Here is an 18420-nt window from a genome sequence, read left to right on the forward strand (position 1 = left end):
AAATAATAACAGAAATATTAGTTGGCAAAGTTGAGGGTAGGAGGGCCAGGGAATAAGGAATGGCAGACTGAGATGGATGAATGAAATTAAAACTGGGTCCCCAGAGAGATACAAAACCATGGAGGATTGGTTAAAACAGCCCGAGAACGTTTAGAGTGGTTAATTAATAACCCTGGCATTTGCAGTCTACAAAAAAAAAATCAAGAACACAAGATTCAAGGTACCGTACTTTTAGAACCTAGTGTGCTTCAGATTTAAGAGCCCCCCTGAACTTAGGCAAGAGCATGTTGGTAACAAACGAAATATATTGTACAGGAAACCTTCATGGCCATTCTGGGAAGGGACGCGGTGTGGTCAGATGTTTCAAAATATATCTACTGTACAGTACTAACATTATTCAGAAAACATTTTAAGTTTTTAAGCTATTCATTATGTACAAATAATTTAGCTGTTTTCCATATTAGGGTTTTGTTATTAATGTTAACATTTTAGGTACCCAGAACACGCCACACATTGTATACAAAACACGAGGTATTGTTAGATCGGGGTTTCACTATGGACATATTCAACATGTAGTACACACCAAGGGTGGAAATATAAACAGCAATGAAAAAAGGAAAATAAACCAGAACTTTTGGAAGAACTAGCACCGGGGTGCTAGTGCTTGTTCGGTCATGTACTACAAATAAATGTGAGATAGCAAGCGTGTAGCGTTTAAAAATTGTCCCAACATTTTGTAAGCCACTAGTAAGGCGACCTTGAGCGAGGACGTGGTGTTCACGTGCACAGGTTGTGGGGAGGGAAAAGTTCCCTGTTGTGTTTCATCACGGACACCCACGCAAGAGTTTAAATGGTGCGTCTCATTTGCTTTTTTAGTGGACTATGGTATTTATTTTTCGTGCTGGAGGACTAAATGTCAACTACAGGTACTCTTACTTGTCCTGTCTCTCTATTGATTCCAAGTTAAATGTTGTCATGATAAAATAATTTGATTTGGAAGATGGCAACATTGGTTGAATAGGTGCATTGGTAACTGCTTATTCTTTATGATGACGTCATATTGGTACTGCGCCATATGGTGATTTAGTCGTACATGAAAGAGCAATAGGAAGTAAGCCGTAGCGTTAGAAGTATATCAGAATGTTAGCTCAAGGTAGAAGAATAAACATTAAACATTATATGGCGCTACACTTTATGGGTGGTAACGAATACTACTATGATATAACATTTATCCAATTATATTATTTTACAGTATAACCATAACTAAATGAAATACATTATATCAAACAATTATCTTTCGTGGCAAAGGCTGATGAATTTGACCTTAAAACCTCAACAGGATGTGTTAGTGGGGGGGGGTGGGGGTGAATAAATCTGACCTTGTTTGTGTGATACGTTGTCAAATGGGGGTTGGGCAGCTGCTCTTGTATATTAACATAGATCCCTGGCTATCTTTGGTAACTTCTCACCCTAGTTTTCTTTCTGCCCCATTTACAGTCCCTCTTCGTCTCACCATATATCATTCCCCCTCCCCCCTGTCTCCTCCCGTCCCAGATCAAGCTCTAAAACGTTTACTCTGAGTGCGCGGTAATACCTTCAACTAGTTACTCTACTAGGCTGTTAGTGATAGCAACACGGGTCAGACATAGCTGTAACGGAAGATTTACTGGATACTAGGTAGGTATTTGCAACAGCAGAACAAAGGAAGAAACGTGCTCCACTCCGGATGTGACAGCCAGAGTGGAGTAAGACACTGAATTTGAAAGAAATTTGACCTGAATCTTTTTACTCAATCCTAGGCAGTGAAATTAATATGTCCAGTACTAGTTAATGAAATATGTTGACGTGTAGGTCGCATTATCATGGTAATTTACAGCACAATAAAAACTTTAACATTGTGTTGAATTACTAGATTTGTAACCGACTGCAACTCTGTAAATTCAGTGAGAAGAACCAGGGCTTTAGTGCGGAAGGTAAGAAGGCTAATAGATAATCCAGGGAAGCCCCTAGACATGTAGCGAAAGTTAAGCTCGTAAATAACTGAAAGAAGACTGTAGTTAGGTATACAAATGGAAGTAAACCCGTCAATAACCTAAGGAAGACCCAGAACCTACACTGTAATATTAAGGTCAACTTCAGTCCCATTCTCATTTATATTGTTGATACTGTCCATGAAAACGATAAATTTAAGAACACGTATATGACTGCAAGGCAAGGTTATTTTTGCATAGTTACAAGTCAAAATTTTGTTTCAGAAAGTTACCGATTGGGACATACGTGTAATAAACGTGTACTGTAGCTATATGAGAATTTAAAAATGCAGTTCAAATTCTTTACAACTAAAAATAATAATCTAAAGAATTTAATACGGTATCAACCTTAACTAATTCGTCTCATCACAGTTTCTAGCCGAAAGTTAGGCCAACTAAGGATTCTGTTAAACCCTAGTAACGTGCTGAGTCCTTAAAGCAGAAGTTCATGCTGTAGTTACAGCCGTTCACTCAACCCACGTGACCACCTGCTGAGGGGGTCACCACTATAGGGAATGGGGGTTGAGAGATGGTAATGCCCAACGAGGAAAGACAAGGTCATCGCTCTAACCTGTAAAAGTACCACATTGATTTAAATTGTCTCCTGTTATGTCCTTTAAAAAAGTAGTTTGGTATGTTGATTACATAGTATATATTTCTGGTCATTTCTATGTAGACTGTGAAGTTTTGTTTAAATTTATATACTTGATATACCTTACCAGAATCATAGTTCATACCATAATTTGGAAAAAGACATGAGCTTTGCTGAAGTAGTTTGTATGCTCTATGAATATTTGTAACATCTTGAATTCACTGGCGGACAGTGAAGATGCCACTCATCGTTGTTAATATGATATTATCACTGATAGTATCCAAAACTGTGCATAATTATCATCATTGAGTTTTTGTAATTAGTTTCTCATATATACTATGTCACGTATCATGTACTTTCTATTATTAAGAAGGAGTTTTTATAAATTTTCAAGTCTTGTACCTGTATTTTTACCGAAGGAAAACTTTGAGTGATAAAAAGAAAATGGAGGATGCGAGGCAACGTTAATGAGGGAGGGGGGGAATACAAGGCGAGTTTTCTGAGTGGTGGGTTGTCCATCTGCCTCACACGGCAGTTTTACAAGTGACTCATCCAGCTATGTGTTGCGATGGAGACGCTGATCATCTCACGAAAGTTGCACATCTCGCGTAACTGGACAGAACTGTTTCAAGTGTCTTGGATAATATGGACTTGAAATTGTTTAGAGCCAGTCATGCATTCGTTTCCCTACAATATACTTTACGAGTGGAAACATTCTTGATTTTCGTGGGTCTTTGTTTTCAATTTGTAGGCGAAGTTGACGTGATTCCCAGCCACGTCCAAGATTGGCAGCATGTATTTTCCTTAAAGATCAGTTGTAAATTACATATATATCAATTTTCATGGTCTTTCTGCGTTTACAAATACGAATATATACACAAATATAGTACGCCAAGCCGCCGTTTACCAAGGAAGATCAATACCCACATGAGGTGTAGGGGGATTCCCTCCCAAACGGTAGGGCGGCGTCTGACTCATAGGGGATTTTGTCCACCCACCTTTCTGATATACTGCATCTGATGAAGCTATTTACTCTGACTGCCGTAATCCACTAGTAGATCTACGAATAAATATATAATGGAAATTGATTTTTTATCGCTTATTACAACATTTCATTTACGTTATTTTTTTTTTTTGTAATCGTATAAGTCTATAAGAGATGTCAGATATTTAACTCACGAATGATTACATTGATTAACGAAACAAAATGTTGGATATGAGATGAAGTCTATTTAACGGTGGGAGGTTTACTGTAGTGTACGAACACGAATCGAATTTATTGGTTCTGGAGAGAAACAGAACCAATACAATTAGTTACGTCTTTCGTCACATGCTGCACGGGTGTTTAACACATTCTAATCACATTTAAAGTAAATTTAGGTAATTCGTTAATACTCTTATTGTTATGTTTTTAAATTCACCATTAATTGGAATCTTACACTCCTCCATCAGATAATGGAAACCAAATTATAATAATGGCTGAGGTGTCGCTAGGTATTGATAAGATATAGATCACTCAACTACGTTTATTGGTGGTCTTAGTTTATCTTATCTGTTGTGTGTATCCAATAAGATTTTGTGAATATGTTATAATCGATTTTTTTTATATAATGATTCATGGATGTAGCGTGGTGGGTTTGTTTTGCTAGCCGTTGAGGGAAGTTATTATCTGCTCTGTAATGAAAAACGGAGATGGGCTAAACATCGGAGCCACTGTCAGCTTCGCCGTAATCTGGACCAATGAGACCGAGAGACATGCAAATTCTGCGGCAAGTTACTGGACTGTTGTTTGTGCCGCAGTAACTCGTGTGCGCCAGTCGCCTAACTTCCTGCCATTTGGATTTCACTCTAGGGAGATAGAAGGAGAGTGGGAGAACGTGAAGCCATATTACGACTGGGGCGTGCCAATGGACCCTCTATTGTCACCCGCCTTCCTTCCAGCTCTTAACACTTTCACGACCACTATGTTCGTCTTTTATATTACCCTACAACTTACAGTATAAACACGTTCACTTATAAAGGTCATACACATGTACGCACATTCACGTTGTTAATAGAAAACACAATTACCGTCTGCCAAGCTTGTGATGAAACGTCCCTCATGGCATTCAGCCAGAAAGTCAGTGCAAAAATTATTGATCAATTCATCACTTTTACAAAAGTGTCAATTTCAATTTGAAAAGAACGGAAATCAATAACAGTGAATAAACATGGTGCTGAGACAGTGAAGTGGACAGTGGAAACTGGTTATCGTGGACAGTGTTCACAATGTAGGCCACTCCTCCAGCGGGTTTCCCCCACACCCCCTCGCCCAGAACAACGTGTTTCCTCTACAACAAATCGTCAGTGATTCATATATAACGTGTATGTTAATTCCATGTCTCCAGTTTGTATTGAAAGCTTTTGTTAAACATTCCATTCCCCAATGTCACTCACTATACCTATTACTGTAAGTAAGTTTTGTCATATATTTTCAGCTTCTGACTGCTGTTCTTTTCAATAAACCGTTTTTTTATTATTGTATTCCCGGCCGTTAAAATACAGGCACCATAGTGGTATTTTCTCACTGCTGCTATTGTTTGGATGCTATAGGCTGCGACTGCCACATGAGCACAGTGACGCTTCCACAATACTCTTTCTTGGACATTTTTTTTAATTGATTTTACCTGAATAAGGGAAGAAGAGAAACAAGTGGAGTTCCAAGGGCCACGTAATAGACACACACACACACACACACACACACACACACACACATATATATATATATATATATATATATATATATATATATATATATATATATATATATATATATATATATATATATATTGTGTGTGTGTGTAGATTTAACTTGAATATTATTTAGTATTAAATATACCCGGTACACACAGTGCCGTTGCACAAAACAGTTCCTCACTGGCAAAGGGATGCTCTGTATAACTAAAGGTGAACACCCTGTGATGAACCGACCAGCACTGCCATGCAGCGCACCCTAGCAACTCTCTCTCTCTCTCTCTCTCTCTCTCTCTCTCTCTCTCTCTCTCTCTCTCTGGTTTACATTATTAATACCTTCCCCGCCTGTTATGATCTAACTTATAAACCCTACTACCAGTCTCCCACCCCACACCCTGCTTCCCATTCTCTCTAATTTCCCTCCCCATCCTATGAATATTTTTGTATTCCGAATTTTAGCTCGTTTTTGATACTGTATTGTGCTGTAATAGCGTAACTGATTTTATGGTAGCGTGGATGGAGCTTATTATTTGGTTTGGGGGGATTAAACGTCTAAATGGATTAGTTCTTGTTTTTTTTTAATAATAAATACGCTATATAATCTGTACAGTAATTACATTATTTATTTTACTTCACTTCCTATCAGTACGTTGCCCTGGTAGCCTATACTTATGGTGCTCCTCCTCTAAATCTACAGCTTTACCTTATCAAAATTTTCCATTGACAGATATGACACAAAATTGGTTCCAGCTCTCTTGTAGTGTTCTACTAGTTTTGCCTCCCCCCAATCTACCGCCCCTCCCCTGTAACCTCATCCAATTTCCTCGCCCAGCCTCCACAAATTCCTGGCACCTTGTATTCCTTCCAATTTCCTCCGTCCATATTCCAGTATTGGGAAGCCACTGCATAACATCAAGTATTCGTCTTCCTTCTACCCCTCCCCAATTTAATTATGTTTAGTGAATTATTTGAAACAGTATATGCAATATAATTGTTAATAGCTGTTTGCTTTCACTTTTTTTTATACTGGGTGCGTGTTTTTCGTGTTTATATTACCCTTAGCTCATTGAATATCATCGAATAGGCAACTGGATTTGAATGTTTATTAGGCCAAGTTATGTGTGAAACCTGTAATTTTAACGCTTACTGTTCATGTTATTTTTTTTAAACTTGTTATTGTGATGTGTATTTACAGTAAGTTAGGTGGTGATTGGTTTTTGTATACCCGTGATTGGTTATTTACCAAAGTGAGTTGCGATTGCTGGTTGAGACATTCCGTCTGGATAAGATTTTCTTCTGTTACCCTTAGTGAGATGGTGGGTAAATGTTTAGTTGATAATGTAAAAGGAAACTAAAATGTATATGGCATCAATCAAGTTTTGAGGAAGTAAATAGGGAAGTCCTGCAGGGAGGGAGGAGGTGGAGGAGGAGAGCGAGTGGTGGTGGTGGTGGTGGATCAATATTTAGCAAGGGTAGGTACCGTGTGGGGACCCAGCCAACCTCTAGTTGTAGTCCAACCCGCTAGAGTGCACCGTCTCGCGCTCCATCTGCACCTTCCCATGCGTTACCTCATCACTGGGATTTGAACGATATATTTAGTGATGTTCAAGTGGTTTACCGGTGGTTTGTGATGTGTAGTGACCCGGTGGTTTACCTGAAGGAGAGGTCGTAACTGGCCATGGCGTGAACGCCATAGGACTTCGCTGGATATCTTGAAAGTAGGTGATGATGGCGTAGTGCGTTGGTTAGATTGAGTTCACGCACACCTTCCCTGTGGCGTGATAATAGTGTGTGGGAATGATGGGCGGTGTGGGTGGGCGAGGAGGAAGCGTGCAACATGAACGTGGGGTAGGGTGTGTCAGGACAAACTGTCCAGAAGCTTACAGAGATCGGTGTATTGCTTGTATTATTGAAGAAGTTAAAGTGGCCAATAGGTCTTAAGAAAATCACAGGTAAATTTGCAGAAGGGAACGATGCAGTGTGAAAGTCCTTAACAAATAGCTTTATGAGTAGGGTACCTCTTCGTTGAAAGGAAGGACGGTACGGTAGATGTCACTGTCTTTAAAAATCTGGTCCATCACTAAAAACAATAGTCGATTAAGTATGAGTTAGATGACGAATAACGTAGACACACCGCAAAACAAGGGTATACAGTAAATGGAACAGCGGTCACAAATATTCATGCGATCGAAAATGACATTCCGATGTCCACCAAATCCCACCCTTAAAGTAAAGAGAGAATGGCACTTGATCTTGTTTTTTTTTATTTTATGAAAACACCCTATGCCTGTATTGTGTATGACAAAATTTTTTGTAAAATTTACATTAAATATGAAATTCATTCCAGTAGTTTCACAGCCCACCCCCAATGGACGTTACGACTAAATAAATAACCGGTAATACTAGAAGGTCAGAGACGTCAGTTACCTTGGCAACGTAACGTAAAGTCAGCTAGAGTTAATTGTGCAAGGTGTCTGCGAGTGGCCAGGGAGCTACATGAAGAAGGAACAAGACAGCACATAACTTTAACCCTCGGGTCTTGATTGCAGACAACTGTATAACTTAGAAACTATGTACTGGTGAAGTTCAGGCTAGAAGCACTTGAAACTTCTTCGTCAGAATTTTTAATACAGCTGAAAGTGAAATTTAAGACATTAATTTGAGAAAACGATATTTAAACATTAAATTGTTTATGACGACTACTCTTAGAATCAACATAGTACGGTATGTAACTGATAAAAGATGATTGGTCATCCAGAAATTAGAGAAACGAAAGAATTAGCAACGAACCTCAGAACAACATTTTATAGCCTTGATCCCTTAAGCACTAACTCGATGACGGGATTATCTCTGAAATATTATCTGGCCCTGAAACATGTCCCTTCCACATTAACTGCTTTGTGTGTTTGCAACACGAAAATATGGAAGTAAAATAAGGCGAACGCTAGTTAACACTGGCGTATCAATAAGTAACTAATATCTTCACAACATAGCCAAATGGACCACGGGCTCGCGCCACCACCAGGTAGACTGCTGGCATGAGGGGGCGTGATTTGGAATACTGATGCAGACTGTTGGATCAAAATATAGATTTCTCAGGTGATAGCTGCTGTGTTTCTATTTTTAGTTGCATTAGTTTAACATCTATCTCATTCTAAACATGTGAACTTGGATCTGTTGTTATTATTGTATTTATGTAAACTCTAGATGTTCTGACACTGACCTTCGTCTTGCGGACATTTGCTGATACGTTTTCTCTATTTTTTATTTATTTAAATAATTTTGGTTATCAGTTAATGCATCGTACAGTAGTGTTACAGCATGAAGATATAAGGTTGAATAATTTTCATTCGACTCAAAATTATGTAGAGTAAGTATGATTTTTATAAATACTGTATTGTAATTATTTGTTAGAAGTATTCGTGTTCACTGCCACTGGGTTGAGTTAATCCACAATATTTTTGCTCGCCGACGAGAAAAAATCGTAACTTTTGAAGACAGGAGGTATCTTCTTGAGTGTTGCGGTGCCAGACGTAGGAGTATATGTTGGTGGAACCTACTGCAGAAGCTCCTGGCGCTAGTCTTGAGAGATTCCGGTACAGTGAACTTTTCTTTATTCATTTTCTGATCTATTACCTTATTATACGTCAAGCATGCGTGTCATTTATGCTTTTGGGGGGAGGGGGGGATACTTTTGCGGGGATAAGGCCTACTGTACTTGTTTTTGAAAAATAGTGTTAACGGGTGATATTTATATAAATTTTACTGACGTTAATTCATAAGATTCTTATATTTTCAAATTAATATATACTGTAAATATTCTTTATCGTATCCGTGTATGTTTCCGTCTTTCTACCCCTTATCATCTCCGTATCCCCACCTAGTTGTTTGTTACATGCAATTAATCGATTTGGTGCACATAATTCTAACCTGCGACATTAATCAACCGTAATTATAAGTAATTGTCGATAATTCACCTTCCATGACATTACCCTGTTTTAGGCCACTGCAATTACCACGGGGGGAGTGAACCAAGTATTTTACAAAGTTCACTCGTGTTCTGTAGTTCCGGAGGTGAATACTCAAATATTCTTAAGTTAGGTTTTTCGAATAGCAAGTCGTTGAAGAACACTTCTCATTGACAGGTCTAAAATAGGACTCAAATATGACGGGTCAAAATTGATTGATTGTGGTAATTACATCCCGAGCGACGCATCAGCTTAGATCATATGCCGCCAAATTTACACCAAGACACTACTGTAGCCAGAAGTGCTTTCCCCTTCCGCAGGCAAAAGGTTATCGTGTGAATCATTAAAACTGTGAACTTCAGGTCGTTGCCGTGGTAATGTAAGTAATGGGTTTTACACTAGACAGCAACTTTTTAAATTTATAGAGATGTTGGTTGTTCTTTTATGTACAGTCCACCTTCACTAGTACATTTACAGGGGCTCCTCAGGTTTTGTGCAGTGTAGCAGTGCTGTGTTTGTTTACATTCGACAGAAGGAAACTCGCAATAGTAAATATATAGTTCTATGGAATCAAATTAAACCAATATTAAAACAAATATCTCAATGATAATGATTTGTGGAATGTATATGATGACCCTCCGTAAACACACTAGGGAGGGTCTGTACATACTTCTGTGCTTCAATAATTAGGTCTATAAATATGCAACCTAAATCAGACATACCTCAAAGATAAGGAAGATCCTCTTCCTGTTGTTATAATGTTCAGTACAGTAATAACACGTTTCAACGGTTAAGATACCCTTGACCACAGAACAAAAGATAATTTTCTACATTAGACAACTTTAAAGAATTAAGATCTTGAAGCATTAAAATAAAGTCAGTTACTACATTAGACAACGATTTCTGATAATTGGGTAAAATGAGAGTTTGTTGCTAATGTTCATCAGGTTTATCAAACACTGAAAACTTCGCTCTGCATAATGTGAGGGTTTGCATAGTCAGGGCCTCACTTAAATTAGAGGGGTTGCTTTACACAATCTAGGTCTTTGTTCTTTTTATAATTGTTGTAGCTACCGGTACCTTTACAATCCGGGGAATCTTTTACGAAGGTCTGAGTAAAATATGTTTTCCTTATACAGTACAGTTCTAAATTACTTGGCTCATATATAGCAAATAACTGAAACCGTAATTAATCAACATAACAATACTTGGGGCAATTTTGGACTTGTTTGCCACTATTTGGCTATCTTCTTAACAGTTCAGATCTTCCTTTCCACAATTCGGGTCATTGAACATGGTGTAAATCGCCTCGAGCACAATGATCTGAGAAAATCAGTAACATTCAATTATCTCGTCTAAAACGGTTTGGCTCCTTTCTTATCGGTAGCTCATCTTCCGTCCTGTGTCCATTGTGTTCAAGCGGCACGTACTGAGAATCAAGGTCGGCGCTTGAGGCTGTGAAATGTCTTTGTATTTATTTGTTTATTGCAGATTTTAAATTGTTTTATATAAGAACTATAGTTAAAATTAAGCTTTAATTATATAGGAATGTTAAAATGTAGTTTAGATTCAGTGTGTTTATGAGTGGCATAATTAAAGTTAGACCTAAGTAGAGATTAAGACGTAAGTAGAGATTAATGGGAATTAGTGACCACGTAAGGTAATATATTTGGATTCCTGAATTAATTCCTTTTCCTTGAGACTAGATCTACGTTTTCGTTTTTGCACCGTTTTGATTTTAAAGTGAAGTAGTAACATCACACTGGAGTAAAGAAAAAATGATGTACACTTCTTTGAAAGATGATCTGCAATTTTTTCATTGATATTTGAAATTACAGCCAATGTAGTGCGAAGTAAAAAATACGAAGCTTCAGGTAGAGCTGAGTGGAGTTTTAGATCTGAGGCTCTATAGCTGTTTTGTCTTGCCCGCCTTAGACGGATTTACATTCAAAAGACACTATAAAAAAAAATCCTGGCCAACCTTTTTAGGAAGGTGACTCATATATAACCTGGATCTACCTTCAGTCCCATCTTCGCCAACAATTTATCCCATTCTTCCCCCTCCCTTCATTGGTTTCAGTGTGGAATTCCTCGTGCTTTTTATTGTGACTCAAACATTCTTCCCTCACTAACTACCATATTGTCTTTTTCATCCCATTCGTACTTGTTTCGGTAAACTTCCACTTTTTTTTTCTTCTTGTTCTTCCCGCCCGACCACTTCTTCCCACTCACCCGGCCACAACCCCCTCGGGCAGGTGTCCTTAACCCCCTCCAAGGTCATGACCACCTCTCACACGCTCTCCACCTCCTCACGAAGTGCAGCTTGTCTCTGGGAATAGGTTAGAGGCTGTTGTGTTTCCTTGGGGCGCCTCAAGAAAGGGTGTTGCTCTAAGTGGCTGGAAGACGTAAATGAGTCACCCTCACATGTCAATCTACAGTAAAAAACCTTATTGGTTTTAATTAGTGAGGAGCAGAATTTCATGCCACTGAGAATATCAGTATTCACCCAAATTGTGTCTAGTGTTTGAAAGGTTCATTCTTGTGTTTTATATATAGTATTAAAATTTATGAAGTGATTTAACCTCGATAGTTTTAACCTACTTGTGATAACCCTCACCTAACTTTATAGCTCATTTATACGTAAATTCGTTTCCTGGAGTGAAATTCTACTGAGTAGTTGATGCAGAGAGCCACTAAGCAGCATGCGCAACCAGAGCAGAGCTAGGATCATCAGTGGCGTCAGTCAGTCAAGTACCCCCAACCGGTTAGTGTAACAAACAACCCCGTTATGTAATAAAGTACTGTACTTCAATATATTACCAGTCGTTTCTACAATGTTTCTTGCAACAATATTAATTCACCCCCACCCCAATGTTAACTTAAGAGAGACTGTCAATAATTGTGTCAACCGTGTGAGGGCCGATTGTGTTGGCGTAAACAAAGGTTATTGTGAAGCAAGAATAGCCATGACCACATCAGAATGGAGTGGTGGCGTCTTGATCTCGCTTCTTCCCCTCACGTCTATAGCGTACGTATATTTGCGTATGTTTACTCAAATCTGCTGAAGAAAAAGTCACATGCTATTGCACGGGAGATTAGCCGAAAATTTCTCAGGAAATGGACGAATATTCTTTAGGAAGTATTGTAGTGGGCTCTTGATATAACTAAGTGCGCGTCATCTGTACCTAAGTAGTGTATCAACCCTATCCTTGGCTGAGACCATCACCAGCCAAACTCGTGAGGCTGCAGGAAAAGGGCAAACCTGAATTCTCTGCAAGAGCTTAAGATCACAATCGCCAAACGCTCTTTAGTGCCTCTTTTTCAAAGTTCAGACCACCATTTCCGTATTAATGCTTACATATAAGAAATTATGGTGCCCTTAGTAGAATACCTCCCTTAGGATTGGGATTGTTATACAACTCATCTCCTGAATCATTACGTTGGCTAATATTTATCACTGAAGTTTTACAGATTTCATTCATCTGATTTGTATATTTGTAAAGAAATTCACCCACAAATTTCCTTAGAAACTATCTAGTGTAAGTCATTAAATATCACTTTCTTCCTCGGCGGGTAATTAAATTAATCCAACATATTTGAGAATCTTTGGAGGTAGCTTTATCCAATATTGTCATGTAACGTGTATAAGCAACGTAACCCAACTGAGGCGGTGATTTTGTGATGTAGAAGGACGGCAGCCAAGGTTAACCTGGCAATCTCAGGGACATGCGAACATCAGGGAGAACCGATTTAGTGGAGGGAGAGAGTTGTATTTTATTTTATTTTTAATCATGTATTGGGTGTGTACAGTGTGTACAGTATATATATATATATATATATATATATATATATATATATATCATGTAGATCCACAATGAAAACGGTACGCTGATTCACCATGGAGAATCTAAATGAAGATAGTAATAGACATCTAATAGCCGTGTTTCTTTTGAGAAGATAAAAGACAGAAGAGGGGCAGTCAGTCGGAGGGAGGGAGGGAGGGAAGTTGCGACAGTCGGCATCAACGTTGAGTGGCGGGAATTGGTAGTAAGAGGAGCGGTCCAACACAGTCGTCCCGCCCGAGATATCATTGTGTAAAAGTGTGAGGAATCTTCATTCCATCTGACAGGCAGACTACTCGACTTCATTCATGGTTTTGACGGGCTATTTTCTTCCATTGAGGGGCGTCAGCCATCCATTAAGTATAGTTGCGGTCGGTTGAGTAAGGCAATAGATGTAGTAGCCAGCGTGGCTCCTTTTAACGGGATACTACACTTGTTTGTTAGGGATGTTGATGCGATTTGGTGGATTTGGCAGGATGTTGCGCGCTAAAGATAAAGAATACTGCACCGGTACAGTATCATTCCTTACACGTCTATTGCCCTTACTACGTCATATAATACAGTAGTACCTGTCATTGGATTTTGAAATATAGAATATTAATATATTGTTGCCTCTTGTATCGTCCCTGAATAAATGAATAAACGTCCAGACTCGGTACGCCTTCTACTTTGGTTTTAGAAAAATATTTAGCCATAAATAGGCTAGACTCGAGGCTAAGATGTATATTTCACTATGATATATCCTCTGGAGCACCACTTCATGGAAAGCGTCGACTGATGATCAGAATGCCTTGCAGCAGGAACATTATGTTTGTAACGGCAGTGGTGCAATACTTTCAGGTTACACAATCAGAATTAGGTGAAGGTTAAGCAGCGATGGAGGAAAGTTTGGACGAATGCCGAAAAACTATGAATAGAATTAGTGTATCACTCACACTAAACCTATTTTAACTACGGGTGAGGCCGTCCACCACAGGTCGGAATGTGATAATAATGCATTGACTGTCACCCCCACCGGCGTGTCTCCACCTGGTCCTCCTCCCCCACATGTTACTTCTTCCCTCCCTGCCATTACCCTTCTCCCTCCGTGTTGCTTCCTCCCCTTCTGATTTCCGCTCCTTGCCCCTTGCGTTGCCCCCCTCCTAGTACTAGCTACCCCTTACCTCTCCACCAACACTAGAGGCTGTGTTCCCTTACCTCTCCACCAACACTAGAGGCTGTGTTCCCTTACCTCTCCACCAACACTAGAGGCTGTGTTCCCTTACCTCTCCACCAACACTAGAGGCTGTGTTCCCTTACCTCTCCACTAACACTAGAGGCTGTGTTCCCTTACCTCTCCACCAACACTAGAGGCTGTTCCTTACCTCTCCACCAAACACTAGAGGCTGTGTTCCCTTACCTCTCCAACTACCTCTCCACCAACACTAGAGGCTGTGTTCCCTTACCTCTCCACCAACACTGTGTTCCTTACCTCTCCACCAACACTAGAGGCTGTGTTCCCTTACCTCTCCACCAACACTAGAGGCTGTGTTCCCTTACCTCTCCACCAACACTAGAGGCTGTGTTCCCTTACCTCTCCACCAACACTAGAGGCTGTGTTCCCTTACCTCTCCACCAACACTAGAGGCTGTGTATGCCAAATGTGAAAGATTGGACGTCACCTTAAGTTAACCTCCCCCTTTTTTTAAGTGCAAAGGCTGTCTTTTCTGATGTTTCTACCGTGTACCACTTTACATGAGCTCCACGTTAAATGATAAACATACTAATTTGCATTTGTTAAGTTTGTAATATGAGTGAAGTAGTTTTTGCCTAATAAGATATTAATGGCGGTGTTGATTTTATGATTAACTAGGGAAAAAACATTACATTATCTCCCTGTTCCAATCCCGAACGGCCTATTTTTCTATGTGCATCCTTCCTTCCCATCCTCAGTTACGTATCCCCCCCCCCCTCATTCCACCCCTAATCCTCACACACCATCAGCTCTCTCAGTTGAATAATCCTCCGCTTTGTCATAATATTCTCAACTATGTACCAGTATTTTTACAGGACCGAGTTTAGGATTATGCAAACTGCCAGACCAATATTTTGTTGGATGCCCTCCTCAACGCCCAGCCCCGCCAACTTGTCTCAAGCGTCTCACTCCAATTTTGCAAACCTCTTTTTTTTTCTCGTGCAAGGAATCTAAACAACTGTGTCTCAAATTTTGCGCGTACCTTAGTTCTTTTGTCAGTTTTCATTTCAATTTATTTAATAGTTATCCCTTGCAAGAAGTACTGTACACGATTCTGTCTTCTTATTGAGGGTTTGAGGCCATGTAAACTCACCTCATACATAAATACTGCAGTAGTAGGCTGTATATTGTACGTGTATGTCATATTCTGGGGATACATATAGCCCATTAAATACAAAATGCATTCTAGAGTAGAGCTGTTAACATACAGTGTAAAGGTAATTTTGGGCCTTGTTTTCACCCATGGTTTAGGGATCATTGGTTTTGTGAGCCTCGTATGAAAATAAGCTTAGTTAGTTTAGGTACAGGGGAATATATTTTTTCAAATAATAAAAAAGATCTTTCGCACGTTTTGTTTACATTTTTATTTTTTTTGGCGAAGGTAATATTGTTAATTTACCATATTAAGATATTTGTGATAATTTAATTAGGAATAACGCTGATGAATAATCAAGTACACTATTGATGTTAGAATGATTTTCATCGGTGTACTAGGGGATGACTCATACTTTGTCCTTGTATTTGGTGAGCGTGACTTGGTGATGTCTTGGGGGATATTCATAAAGCACCGAAGGTTTGGTTTGTATGAACGTGATACATGTTTAAGCTTATGTCTTCCGGAGCTGCATCAAAGTGAGCTAACTGAACATGAACAGGATTCGTTATCATGTGGCAGGTGCAGCGATGGAAGTGAGACTGGTGAAACGCTTCCAACGACCAAGAATGTTTATAACTACCTGAGCGAGAATGTCGGTAGTTGACTCACGGTTCAAGAAACACGGGTTCTGTCGTACCGAACAAAGACGTCATCTTTGACAAAGATCGAATGGGTGACTCGTCTACATTTTCTAACTACAGTTAAATGTCATATTAATGAATTCGTTATTGTTCAGTACTCTGTAGGTAATTTTGTTTTTACTCTGGGTTTATTTTTTTATAAAATATTTTATTTTGAGACCGGTAAGTTGCCCAATTTATTAAAATTGTTGCTATGGAGTCATATATTCCCAGATTCTAGTGATATCTGACGTTAACAATGTAGATGGGAATGTTTTATAATGGCTCAGCACAGGCAAGTGCCATAAGTTTTCATTCTCGGGGTGGGATTTTGTCTGGTAGGACATTATTTTAGTGAAAACTAGTTCATGCAGTGTGAAACTCAAATCCAGTGTTGCCAGAATTTTTCCAATGCCGTGTGTTACTTCACTGCCTGAAGGTTCTCTCACCCGACCACGACCACTGTCTGCCCTCAGGTGATATGTGTTTCACCATCACTGTGGGGAAAGTCGCTCACGCCTGGTTATGTTGAGTCCCCTGATGACCTCTGGCACAATACTCATTGTTTTCTAGTTTATTTGGTGTGGCACTAAGGTATTCCAAGGGAGGCGGTAGTTTACTTAACAAAGGTTGTATTGCTTCGTCCTTTTTACGTGCTGCAGCGACATTACAGCTTCTTGTATGCCTCTTTAGCACTGATATAATATCTTAAAACAAAAGGGTGACTCCGATGTGAGCTACAGAATAGCTTGTATTTAGTACTCATAAGTACCTAGGAACTGAATTATGGGAATACAGTGTTCAAAGATAACTTGTATTAATGGAAGTTTGCATATATTATATGATATAGCGAGCAATATTTCATTTTCCTAGTGAATAACACTCGCCGATTAACATTGCCCGCTATAGTACAAATGTATCACCATGTTGATACCCATAACTTGCGTATATATCATGTTGAAACCCAGTATAGATGGTGGGGTGAGGACTGCCGATGTGAGAAATGTGGTGGTTGTTTTAAGAAACTGTGTGTGTGTGTGTGTGTGTGTGTGTGTGTGTGTGTGTGTGTGTGTGTGTGTGTAATAGAAGATACATGAGAAACGTGCAATTGTGAGGAGATTGTTGAAAGCAGCGAGTGTATGGGATATGTGTGTCGTATTGACTGTGGGAGATGTGTGTGCGTGGTGGTGGCCAATGTGTGGATCATTGCCGCTGGGGTCATCGATTGTTGGCGGCTAGCGGGGAAGTGTTCCACCCCCACCCCCCCATTGTTGTTTTACGGCGATTCCCTCTCACTCGCTGTCTCTCGATACAGAAGCATATTTAAAAACGCAGACTTTTCCACTACCCTACAGCAAACAGCCACTAGTTACAGAGGAGCGTAAACAGTATTCAGGGTCATTCTAGCAACACCCAAGGTATTTACTCTCAGGTCTTGAGAGTTGAGACCATTAAATGCATACGTTGCGAAGTGCTCCAGATGCTTTAAATTTGAAGTGTGTGCTTTTGAACTTTTTGTTTCATTATTGTCCGAGTCATAATTTTATTTTCATTCCGTTTAAAAATAAATTATATTGTGTATATACATTAGGTCTAGCATATTATATTTACTCTCAGTTGTGTTGCTCGGGGTATATTCTTGTAGGCCTGCATATTAAAAGGCGGGATATTTTCTCTACGATTTCGAATCGAAATAGTTCAGTGCTTGAAAACCAAATTGTCCGGAATTGGCAATAAATGAGACAAACCCAGTTACCACCCGAGGACCCCATTTTCAAAGGTTTCAGAATTCTATTTTTTTTTTCAGGGGCTCTTGAGTGTGATAACGTCTTCAACTGTTTTACTTTACGAAAAGAAATTACACCATCACTGGGGGTCAATCTACCATATGACTGACGAGTCTTAGGAATCCAGACTCAGGGCCAGAACGGGTAACGCGGGAATGTTGCAAGTTTGACTGGGAATACCTGAAGGTTCACTGAGGTTGTGGGTGAGTGTGGCAATTTAGTCAACACAAATATACCGGTATTGGTGAACTAAGAACAAGATGTGAAACCTATTGAAGGATTTTTATTACTTGCGTATACTCCTTTTGAAGGGGGGTAATGAACTAACGGCCCCAGTTGATTTTTAGTAAAGAAAATGCAAGTGTTCAACATGATGGTATAATAAAATGTGGGACCCTTGAGCCTGTCACGAGACATTCGATTATCAGGTTCAGGACTTGAATGTGTGCGCTAGCTGA

At 39.4% G+C, this 18420-nt stretch overlaps 1 protein-coding gene across 3 annotated transcripts in view; it reads left to right on the plus strand.

Annotated features, from left to right (window-relative positions):
- The window catches only part of LOC121877671 (E3 ubiquitin-protein ligase lubel-like), a 33195-nt gene that overhangs the window by 3240 nt on the left and 11535 nt on the right, over positions 1-18420 (plus strand). Inside the window, exons 1-2 of one of the 3 annotated variants that reach the window (XM_042383510.1) lie at positions 6876-7073; positions 8114-8454. The exons of 1 other annotated variant lie outside the window; for it this stretch is intronic. The gene's annotated coding sequence lies outside the window, so the exon portion shown is untranslated. Of the gene's footprint in view, positions 1-6875; positions 7074-8113; positions 8455-18420 lie in introns of those variants that run through there. One more of the 3 variants, XM_042383503.1, reaches the window with a different exon arrangement.

The sequence above is a fragment of the Homarus americanus genome, unplaced genomic scaffold (genome assembly GCF_018991925.1).
Source record: "Homarus americanus isolate GMGI-L3 unplaced genomic scaffold, GMGI_Hamer_2.0 scaffold33468, whole genome shotgun sequence".
Lineage (NCBI taxonomy): Eukaryota > Metazoa > Arthropoda > Malacostraca > Decapoda > Nephropidae > Homarus > Homarus americanus.